This window comes from Pleurodeles waltl, chromosome 1_1, assembly GCF_031143425.1.
Source record: "Pleurodeles waltl isolate 20211129_DDA chromosome 1_1, aPleWal1.hap1.20221129, whole genome shotgun sequence".
Lineage (NCBI taxonomy): Eukaryota > Metazoa > Chordata > Amphibia > Caudata > Salamandridae > Pleurodeles > Pleurodeles waltl.
Window position 1 is genome coordinate 905817691 of NC_090436.1, and position 10377 is coordinate 905828067.

General features: G+C 42.6%; 1 protein-coding gene across 2 annotated transcripts in view; it reads right to left on the reverse strand.

Annotated features, from left to right (window-relative positions):
- LOC138288769 (glycine N-phenylacetyltransferase-like) overlaps nt 1-10034 on the reverse strand; it is a 123193-nt gene extending 113159 nt beyond the window's left edge. Inside the window, exon 1 of one of the 2 annotated variants that reach the window (XM_069230123.1) lies at nt 9852-10034. The gene's annotated coding sequence lies outside the window, so the exon portion shown is untranslated. Of the gene's footprint in view, nt 1-9600; nt 9788-9851 lie in introns of those variants that run through there. The other variant, XM_069230124.1, reaches the window with a different exon arrangement.
- Between the last annotated feature and the right edge of the window lie 343 nt (nt 10035-10377).

The following is a 10377-nucleotide window of genomic DNA, read 5'->3' on the forward strand; positions in this document are numbered from 1 at the left end:
AGGGAACGGTTTTGCTTTGAGAGGGGGCACCTTGGGAGCTTGGCCAATTCCGACATGTTCTTTTCAAAACTGACCTGAAGTAGCTGGCATTTCTGAATAAACAATTGCAGAGTGAGGGGAAGGGGAGGAGTTTCTAGAAATCTCCTCTCTGGCTTGTTTAAGGTGTATAAGAGACCCAGGATTGATGGTGGGGAGATTCAGAGACCTCAGTCAGGATTGAGGCGCCAATGCCCGACATCTCCCGTGAGGGTAGATCTCTCTTTCTCCTGACAGCCGATCTTGAGGATCAACGGCTTGAAGCTTTGCCATGAACGCAAAGGAGAGACACAAAAAGAAAAAGAAGTTCACTCTCAATCAAACGTATCGGCAATCGTGCAACTATCCATATAACAGGGGCAGTCTGCAAGGTGGTAACAAAACTGCCCCAAAGAGGAACAAACGAGTTTAGAAAGCCAAGTCCAGAAACAAGTGAAAGTGACGGGCGTGTTAAAAGCCCACAATACTTACAACAGGTCAAAGCGCTTGCGCCCGCGACCCAAAAATGAAAGCAGGGGCAAAGCCAAACAATAAAGAGTGTCTGGCTTTGCTTGGAAAGCAGGAGATGGGCTGCAAGACCTGGCCACAGGCGAGACCCTCTGCCTAACTCTTGCTGCGCAAGGACAAACACCATGAGCATGGTGTGTTGGGTGTCCATGGCAGGCTGGACACAGGGCAAAATGCAGGCCAGGTCCTGCAGCTGAATCCTCTTGTGCACGGCTGATGAGTATGCACTGCTGCAGGAGATGGATGCAGCCAGCCCCTATGCCCAAACCTTGCAGAATGCTGCCAAAGCCCCTGCACAGAGCAGATCTGGCATCCACGACTCCAGGTACATCATGAAAAACAAAGAAATTCACGGAAAAAATACATAGTTAAAAGCTGGGTTATGTTTTTGTCTCAAACTATAAAACCACTGAAATTCATCAGTTATGTTTAAGAACACACACAATACATGCCATATTTCATGGTCGATATATATCAATAGGAGTGCAATTGTTGTGCTGTCCATGGCTCTATATATAAAAATACTGGCGATGTGTTGATCCAGATAAAAGCATCATTGGACTGTAAGTGCTGTAAGTGTACTGTTAAATTTCATAAAACTTTGAAAGTGCTGCCTATACTTCTTACTACATCTAGATTTCTTTGAAATGTACCACATGTACCCATATAGTCAGTGGGTACTCAAGGAGAATGTGCATCTATGCACAATAGACCATCTGTATACTTCTAATCTTATGATCAGTATCAGCAAAACACTTGGTTTACATAATATTCCCACTCACTGGGATCTCTCCTTGCTCTCCTTCCAGCATTCTTGATGGCATTGCATGTTTTAACCGCTAACGTCTGTCTGCCATATCCTAACCAAACAAGAGAGGAGATTTATGCATCCTATTCAGTTAATCTTAATGCACAATGAATGCATGCTAACATGCTCTGTGATGCTAACTGATGGCTTCAAAGTGTGCACAACGCTCACATCTAAGGCTGCTTCGGGGTATGTGTCCTAAAACTCTTGACCAGGTGAAGCAATTGCTTGAACTGCTAATTATCAGCCTCTTCCTCATAGATCAACAGAGGACCATTAAGCAGACACTCTGGTGCCTCTCCGCCAGCTCTAGGTTTTATAATCTGTGCAACAAGCTGTAGTTTCACACCCCCGCATTTCAGGAAAAGGGGAGTTTGAAACCTTTCAGCTTCAATTTGACATAGTGGAGCTTGTACATTGATACCACACACAGCTCCTTTTGCTCAGTTTTCTTAACGAATGGCAGACGAGGACAGTCTTTAACTCTGGAAAGACTTCCTGTCATTTTTTGGGTCAAAGCGTATACAACTTTATGAAAATTGGAACAGTGCAAGCACAAGTTTTAGAACTTTAAACTTCAGTTCCTTAAAATGTGTGCATCTGTTTTCCAATCTACTGGGAACAGAGGAGACCACCATTTGGACACAGAGAAAATCGAGCTGCTGACACTTGTTTAAGCTAAAAACAGACAATGACAAAACAAACTAAAATTGGCTGCATTAGTTTAGAAATTAACTTAACTCATATGACTAAAAGTGGATTCAGATCTGGCACTTCATGACTAAATGGCTTTTTGGGTAAGGCAGTCAAAAATACTGTATCCATAACAAGACACACAAATAACAATTTTGTCCATTAATTTTCCAGTCCTGTAATATGCCTTGTTGAATAGGAATAACAGGATGAAAGACACTTTGATGACATCTCTGCAGTTCCGATATTCATGAACCGACACAGCACAGTTTTGAGTCTTCTAAGGTTGCAGAGCACGCTATGGTTAAGGTCCACCATCAGTGAAGAGCCATGAAGTTTTTGTGTACGTGCACTTTAAAAATAAACACAATGCCATACAATACCCTGCTACTTTCACACTGATCAAAACTTTGGTTGGTAGTATGGGGGCTAGTTAGGTTCAGGCAACTGAAGGAGCAGTTAGAATGATCCTTCCTCTTACATGACATAACTTTTGATCTCGGTTCCGCTGGGGTAATAACAGTTTAATACAAGCATTTTCAATGCAACACGTCTCGCATCTGCTCGAGTTATAGCTACTAGCGTTGTAAACTTCTAACCGGACTTTTCTTGCCACAGAAATTGAAAGAAAAAAAATGCAGCGATATGTAAACACCAGCGGGATCGCGCTTCGTGGAAAATAAACAGGTAAAGTAGTCCGGAAACAATGCTAAAAATATCGAGCCTCGTATGTTTTAGTAGTTTACCGGTGCTGTGTAGGTGGGCTAAACATCGGAAAAGGTATGAGGTATACATGTCTTCCACTAATGAAAGCAAGCGGACTTTAAAAGGCAAGCCCACGAACCAATGAAATTGTCTGACATGACATGGGCGTGGTTGGAAGCACAAAAAGAGATTACAGCATGGGACGGAGCACTTTGCACTCGCCCATGAAAATAGGAGCACATCCCAGCAGACAAATGTTATTTGCGAGAAAGATCATACTTGTTTCTTTTACAGATCATGCTACAGCTTGCCTCTGACCATGGGTGTGCTGTGTGGTCTCCCTTCGGGTGTGTGCCTGTGGGGTCGGGAGGGACCCAACATCCCCAACTTCAACCTGATTGATCTATCTTGTTGCGCAACACACCTGCTGCATTTGAAGGGCAACACATATGGATTCATTAGGCGCAAGTTGTGCTTCACTGATCAAAGTCCTGCAAGTGAACAATGCAGAGTACCATGGATGGCCTCTTAACCCGCTTGATTGGAATTTTAACGGAACCAACCACATGGCTTGTTATTACCTGGTGACTGCTGACAGTTACATTAAGCATGTTTAAGTTGCCAGTTGGCTTTTCTTACGTGGGAACCTCACTTTTACCTACATTCCAAGTATAGGTGGACCTTGTACCTTTCCATGATTAGGACTCATGATGTTTTGATCTAACTCTATACATACTCGTTATCCTTAAGACACTATTCAATTTAGTGAAGACTGTGGTTCAATTTTTATCCCAATCAGAATATATTAGCTGTTCATAATACCTGAATGATCAATAAGTTAGCACGTCTAATGGTTAAAAATATTAATCACACTTCTATTGCTTTATAGTGATTCCTCTTGTCATTTCATTATGTTGTTGTGTGCAATGCATACCTAATTTGCTTGTAATGTTTTAAAAAAAAAAAAATTACGTTGATTTTAGGACTATATGGTGTGTGAGTCATTGGTCAAAAGGGTGGAGTGTAATGATATTTGTGTTTTGACCACTTACTCCAGGTTGCACTTAGCCTAGCAGCACACAATCACATTAGTGACCACCAGTTTCATTTTGCCTACTGAATTTATTTTAGCTTTAGCCACTGCCATGTTAAAAGCTGCAAGTACTTTTCCATGCCCATGTTAAGCAACATACTTTTTGCTCATGTTTTTATTCTGCATGTCCGTGTGTTCTTTCACACCAAGGGCTTAGGCTGATAAGAGTGGGCTAGGATGATGTTTATGGTACAACAGGTAACGGTTTTGTTTTGAGAGAGGGCACATGGGGATCTTGGCCAATTCCGACGTGTTATTTTCGTAACTGATCCGAAGTAGCTACAATTTCTGAATAACAAATTGCAGAGTGAGGTGGGGGATGGTTTCTAGAAATCTCCTCTCTGGTTTCTTTAAGTTATATAGGAGACCCAGGATGGACGGTGGGGAGATTAAGAGACCTCAGTCAGGATCGAGACGTCAATGCCTGACATTTCCCATGATGGTAGATCTCTCTTTCTCCTGACAGACGATCTTGGGGGGTCTACTGCCTGAAGCTACTGAGAGAAAGATGAAGACGCAACTGTGCCCCACTGTGATGAATTTTTACTAATTACTTGCTTTGCATTGTGTATGAATATATATATCTATATAGGTATCTGTATATTTGCATGTATATATTTGTTGTCTATAGATTGAAGATTTTTTCTAAATGTTTTCATTTTATTTCCGCACACATTTTAAATGTGCACTTTCAGTTGTACTGACCTTCCTTTACGAGCCTCGCAGAGTGATTTATTAAATGTATTTCCTAGACCAAGAGAGTCTTCAGTGTGTGTGTGTATTTCAGCTCGGTCATTAGTGAAGCAAAACACCCTCCTTGTAAGATACCACATGCAGGTTTGCCATTTGTGCCAGCTGAGCCCTCAAACCTCACCACCGGACCTCTACTAGTGCCCTTGCCAATTCTACATCGGGCTCCATGCTTCACAACATTCCCCAGAAAGTCAGCACTGATGCCTCCTCCATCAACATCAGAGGACGAGGCACAACTCATTGTGCTCTCCAACTTAGAGCTGGTACCGAACTGACTTCAACCGAGGTCACGCTCGACACCGATGCCTGAGCTACATAACATAATGATCCAGCAGGACAGGCCTCATAAGCTATATTCATTATTTAGAATAGACTGATAATCACCATGACAGGGGATCCAAGTTTGGCCAACCTTACCGTAAGGAGAATAAGTATGAGGACCCCTAGGATGCAAGTGGCCTTGACACCTCTCCCGACTCCGGCCTTCACGCACCCAGACCAAAATCATTGAGGAAAGCGTTTCCTTTATAATGGTTATGCAGGGGGAGGCTGTGGTCCTTGACCTCCATGTCCCAACTTTGGAAATCAAAGCAAATATTCTAACTGAAGTTCTCCAACGGGGCAGACTAATACTGAGCCCCCGTTGCCCTTTAACAAGGCCCTCATTAATGTTCTCTTAAGACCTGGGCCAAACCTGGCTCTGCCCACCGGTGAACTGCCAGATTGCAAAGTGCCATCGTCCTCCCTCTGATGACCTTGATTTCATGACTCTACACCCTTCCCCTGGGAGCTCAGAGGTGCAAGCTTCCCCCAGCAGAAAGGGCATTAATGCTTTCACAACTACTCCCCAGGATGGAGATTCGAAGGGAGTGGAGACCTTTGTTAAGATGGCATTTTCCTTTAAATGTTTTGCTTGGTCAGTAAACTGTGTTATTCCCATACTCTCTGGGACTCTGAAGCTCAAGTCCTTCTCAGTATGCCAGAGGAGCTTCATCCTGTACTGACTCAAGTCATACAGATCATACAAGATGGTTGTGATGCTGCCAAGTTTACCATCTGTTGTGGTCTGGATACCACAGATTCCATTGGTCGGGTCACTATGACTAGTGTCACTATCCACGGTCATGCCACGATGAGATCTTCAGGTTTCTCCACTGAGTTCCAGTCGTCTCTAATTGATACAATCATAGATGGGACTCGTATTTTCGGGGATAAAGTGGATTCTGTCCTTGAGTGTTTCAAGGACAGCAAGGCCACAGCTTACTCACTGAGCTCAGCCATGCCAATGGCATCAGAGCTTTCAATAATTCCATGGCTCTGGCAGGGGTATCCCCTGGAAACAGCCACTTCAGCCTCAACCATCCCGCTGAAGGCAGGATCCAATCATTTTTACTGGGTCGGCAGACTATAACATCAGACACTGGGGCCTGCAGATCATCCAGAGGGGGGACACCCTACCGTTCCTTGCCACCCTGTTGCAGCTTCCACCATTCTGGGATTACCTGATGGAGGACCACTTGTCCTCTTAAGGCAGGCAGTGCAAGCCCTTTTGGCCAATGAGGCTACTGAGAGGGAACCTACACCAGAGGTAGGGTGTGGCTTTTACATCTGCTACTTCTTTGTGCCACAGAAAAGCTGAGACCTTTGTCCTATTCCAAACTTGGGCCCTCTCCAAGTCTTCCTCCAGAAGGACAAATTCAAGAAGCTCAGGTATGGCCTGCACTCGAGATTGGATGGAAGCGATGGACCTCCAAGATGCATATTTACATATTCTTTCCCTGTTGTCCCATCGGCACTGCCTGCAGTTCGTGGTTGGGTAGGAGCAATTTCAGTTTGCTGTGCTCCTCAGTGCCCCTCAACCGTTCACAAAAGTGATGGCAGTAGTTGCATGACATCTTCGGAGGTTCAGGTTCCCAGTCTTCCCCCTACCTTTAGGACTGCCTGCCAAAGGCAGACTCACCCCAGGTAGTGGTCACTCACCTCCACACTACTACGGTGAACATCCAGACACACTTGGGATTCACCATCATTATGCTGAAATCACACCAGCTTCCTCCTCAAAAACTCCCTTTCTTCAGGTCTTTTCTGGACATAGGCATACAAAAGAAACAGCAACAGTAGTGAAGATGTTGCACATTCCCACCCTTAAAGCATAGCAGTAGCAACAAGTGTGGTGCTCATACACTACTGACATCTGTTGCCACAATGGGTCCCAGCCAGATTCCAGATAGACAGTTGATCTTAGCCCAAACTATATCACAAACTTGATGGCAGAGCACTCATCATATATACAAACTAATTACTTTGTACACTTACACCCCATTTTGTACTAGTATAGCCAATGTCCTAAAAAAATGTTTCACTCATTACATAGTTTGAACAATACCCAATTCAGAAACCATGTAATACAATAAGTGCTGCTTTTACTACTTCTTAATACAAACAATCACTATGGTTGCTCCAATTACATTCTGCAGATGATTCAGCCGACACGTGATTCATCCAGTCTTTGGACTTTTTCCCAGGCTGATGTAATAATACACAAAAAGAAAGAAAATAAATAAATAAATAAAAACATTTTTCTGAAGGTTTTCTAAAATTGGTGTTAGTTACATATTTCTTTCAACATGAAGCACGTACCAACACCCTGTGCCAAAAAAATATTGTTTTAATATATTACTGGATAACAATCTTCATTAAGAGTGCAAAAAAAAAAAAACATCTAAATCCTTCAAAGAACCATCACCAAGATGGAAAGAGGATTATAGACTAAAAAAAATATAAATAGGGATAGTAGTTTTCTGCATGACCAGGTCCTTGCTTGCACCACCGAACTCCAAAAGCGCTGATCGTCCACCTGGTGTCCACTGGTACAATCTATGTAAAAGCTTAGTGCTCTCTTGTTGTCTAAGCGGTGGAGTCTCTCTTCCTCCTTAGAGGGGTGAGTCTGAACAAAGAATGCTAGTAAGGTAGTAGCTTGACCAAGGTGGAACAGTGTCACAACTTCAGGTAGAAAAGATGCTCTAGTTCACAGAACCAGAGTGACTAGAAAAAATTTGTTATTTGGCGGGTTCACAAGGAAAGTCTGGGCCTTATTCACTCGCTGTGCTGAGATTATGGCACAAGGAACACCATCTTGATGGTAACCAAGGCATATTCGGAACTTATCTGAAGCCACTCTCTGTGGCTTCCCTTCTAAGATAGCCTTGCAAGAGCAGCCTCGAATTCCTTTCTAACATAGCAACAGTGGATAGCAGCTTTTGTTATCTAAACCTCACATACCCTTTCACTATAACGAACGGGGTTTCTGAAAATCATAAACCAGCCACGGTCCCTTTAACTCCTTACGCAATTTCTTTTTTTCCATCCATCTTCTCTTCTCTCTCCTCTCTTTTCTGTCTTTGATCAACTACTACCTCCCCCGCCTCCCTTTCTCTTGCTTCAAGTTCAAGTTTTATTTTAATGCATAGTTAATAAAAAACAATACATCACATCATTCTAACTAAAACAAGATATATATAGACCGCGATGACTACTATAAATTCTTAATGTGCATAAGGATAATATCATTTAAAAAAATATATTCTAACAGGTACCTCCTATTCCGAGGTAAATACAAATTAACTGTACCCTTGTCGGTTAAACTCTAAATATATGGAATAAAAGATAAAAGTAATTCTGTAAATTCTGTACTTCTTTCTCTTGCTTGAAGTTGCCTGTGCCTGCTCCAATTGACCTGGGAACCCAGAGCGGCCCTGAGCTTTCAAAACCAGTCTCAAGCCCAACAAGAAACTGCCTAGGCGTAGGTAAGCCACTGGAAGCTCGAGTCAAGCTTGATCCTGAAGACTGGCTCTCGCTTAGCTCAAGGGTTCACAAAGTTCTGAGCTTTCATGTGGCTTCTGCCTCCCTCCCTCTACCCGGGATGTGGTGTTACAGCCAGAACTGCCACCTATGGTAATCAGGAACCAGGTTTGAGTCTCTCCATCATGTTATTTAGGGCAATTCACTTAATCTCCCAATGCAATAAACAATGCATGTGACCTTGGGTAATGTAACTGCTCATCTACAGCTCTCCAATACCTTTGAGTCACGTTTGCGCTATATTTTAATAACTACAGAAGAATGCATTAGTAAGTAAAAACACACCCCTACCATAAGGAAAGAAACAAACATTTACTTGCTGATTTGTACAGTTAAACCAAAAATCCTGAATAAATTGCAGCTTCACAGCTTAAACTATGTTATATTGAAAAAATATTTTATTTCATCAAAACTTTTTGCTTTATTATCGCGTATGAAAGCACTTTCAAATGTGCGATTTGATTTCAGGATACCAGTTGTGCAAAAGTATAACTTTTAATACAATGCAGCCATATCATATATATATATATATATATCTATATGTATATGCTCAATTAATGTCAAACATTCCGCATGTTAAAGAAATATATATATTATTTTTTTAACTTTCAAGAGACTTTACCACATTTTACGTAGTGTGCTGTATGATTTACATAACACATATTTTCAAGGCTCAGCTCGTGCATGGGCTCGGAGGTCCGAGCCAGACCCTTGTCTGCTCACCGACCTCTATAGATACCCGCTGAAATAGACGCCATACATAATCCAAAAATTATACTAAATGGCGACTAACATTTGAAATAGGGTCGCCACCTGGCCAGTTTTCCACCAGCACCACAGGTATTTTAATGTCCCGGCCAGTACAAAAAATGTCACTTAAAACTGGTTATTTTACCCTTTATCTGTACATATTTCCAACAGCAAGCCCTTCCTAATGTGTTCTAGAGCTGCCTTAATGATTACAGATTATTAAAGCAAAGGCAGAACAGTCATCCTACAAATGAAAAAGTCGATTTTGTTTCAAATCTCAATTTGTATTATGTCCGAACCTATACAAACAGTTAATATGAAATGGCGGGCGATTTCCGCTTGTGACACCACCCCTAATCACAAAACAAACTATTTTTGACGCTAGGAGTCTTACATTTTAATACACTCACGTCACGTGCCCTTCAGTGGCTAGGCTGGGCTCATCCTTTGGGAAAAGTTACTCCCTTCCTCTACTGCTATTTATTTTCACCATCTCCTCTAGCGCCAGAGCAGATCAGCGTATAGTCTACTTGGTTTAAAACAGCAATTAAGATTTTTTCAGCGCATTTGCAATGTGGATGTCTAGCTACGCATGTCTCTACGAAGACAAACAAGTACTTATCAGATCAGTGCTATATTTCTTACTTTTAATAGCAATTCAAGAACGAAGATCAGAAACGAGTTTCAGAAAGCAAAACTTCCGGTGTTTTAAATTGGTGCCCGTGCTACGATGTTCCGTCCAACAGCCCGCCCCTGACCAGCGTCAGCATGAGGCCTGGCTCCATTGGTGAAATTACCTGGCACAGGACGGGCTTGGGACAGGTGCGCAAAGCCCATTGGGCCTGAGGGATTCAGCCCCGCCCCCGTCGTGTGTTTTAGGCCGGGCAGCTGCATCTAATTAGTTCTCGCCGAGTCGCCGTTGCTTTCAACATTCCCTGTGTATCAAGTCAAGTCATTTCTGTGTACCTGCAAAATTAATGTAATCTTGAGTTATGTAACGCCCCCAAAACTATCCATTCGAATGAAAAATACATATGTTAATATAATGGGGGTGCGGAGGTGTTGCGTTATTTGAAGTTGTGAGAGCCCAGTTGCTTACGGAGTTCATTGCAGATGTCTCTATGTAATCAGACACAGCTGAATTCTGGGTGGTGCACTGGACGATTGTGAC